Here is a 1,639-nt window from a genome sequence, read left to right as displayed (position 1 = left end):
ATGATAAATTGAACGATATAAAAAGTAGAAGCTTCTGTACATAAAAAGCCGCTGCTAAGATAGTGAAAGGTAAGCCACAACCTAAGAGGTAATATTTATAATACATATATCTGACAAAAGACTCCTATTCTGATTATATAAATAATTACTACATATTTCTAAGAAAGAAAAACACAACACAGTAGAAAAATGTGCAAAAGACTTGATCAGACACTTTACAAAAGAAGATAACAAAAGAGCCAATAGAATTAAAAGGAGCTCAACTTCTTTATCAGGGAAATGCAATTTGATGCTACAATGCAATGTCTATACACACTCATCAGAATGACTAAAATAAAAAAATGCAAAAAATGCCAAGTTTCATGGCATCACAGGTACATGGAGGAATCAGGGGAAATCAGTGAATCGAGAGACCAAGTGGCCGAGGAAGTGTCCCTTTGGTACTGTGTATAAATCTTATTTGGGTCAGAGACAAGGTTTAGAAGGCAGGCAGATAATATGAGCAAGATCCCAATTATTAGGAAGAGCTCTGGGGTTGGACAGAGATAATTCTGTCACTAACAAACTGTGTTTTTATTGATTTTAGAGAGAGAGGAAGGGAGAGAGGGGGAGAGAGAAAAACATTGATGTGAGAAACAGTGCTTGGTTGCCTTCTGTATGCCCCACACTGGGGATCGAGCCTGCAACCCTGTCATGTGCCTTGACTGGAAATCAACCTTGACCTCCTGGTTCTAGGTCAATGCTCAACCACTGAGCCATAACAGCCAGGCTTCATCAAACTTTTTATAGTTGCTAATCATTTGTGGTTGAAACTTTGCTAAGGGAATTGAGTCAGCAGTCCCCAGTGTTAAAGTCTTTGAAAAACCCACATGACTTCCAAGGAGAAAAGGCTGGCAATTGTACATAGGCCACTTCTGGAAGGACCAGTATCAGACAAGACCTGGACCAAAAACTTAAGACTCTTCCCTTTTCTCCAATTCTTCTTATTCCCAAGAAGCAGACAACTAATGAATGGGAAGAAATGAGCAAGGAAGCTAGAAGCAGCTAATCATGCCCCCTTTGCAAACTAGGGACATCCAAAACTCAAGTGGGCATGAGGTGGGGCGGTTTATAACACTAGACTAGACCTGAGTTTTGATTCTTCTACTGATTGGTTGTTTTGAAGTACTAAAATGAATGTAATCTTGTGAGTGAATGTGACAGAAGGGCTGTTTATTATAGAATACTAATTAGAAAAGCTAGAGGCCAATCTAGGCTTTCATTCAGGGGTAAGGAAAAATTATTCAACAAATAAGTTTAAAATACACGAGTGAAATAGTTTCTTTGTTTGCATTCTAATTTTTTTTTGTTTCGTAGGATAAAGCGAAATTTTTCACCAACAGCTAGCTTGGGATGGTGTTTATAGGGGAGAAAAAGTATTCCTCAACCCTCTTAGAGTCCCTGGCTGGGTCCAAAAATTCAACTAACACAGATTAACAGGAGAAAAGCATACACATTAATTTAACATAAGTTTTATGTGACATGGGAACCTTCATAAAGAAATGAAGACCCAAAGAAATGGTTAGCCTAAGCAGTTTTATGGTAGGCTTGATGAAGACTAGACAGTTATGGGGAAATTTGATAGGTCATAGAATAGGAG

This window comes from Myotis yumanensis, unplaced genomic scaffold (genome assembly GCF_028538775.1).
Source record: "Myotis yumanensis isolate MYYU_CA2020_CCGP unplaced genomic scaffold, mMyoYum1.0.hap1 SCAF_167, whole genome shotgun sequence".
Lineage (NCBI taxonomy): Eukaryota > Metazoa > Chordata > Mammalia > Chiroptera > Vespertilionidae > Myotis > Myotis yumanensis.
The sequence above is the reverse complement of the archived record's forward strand: the minus strand, read 5'-3'. Positions refer to the sequence as shown.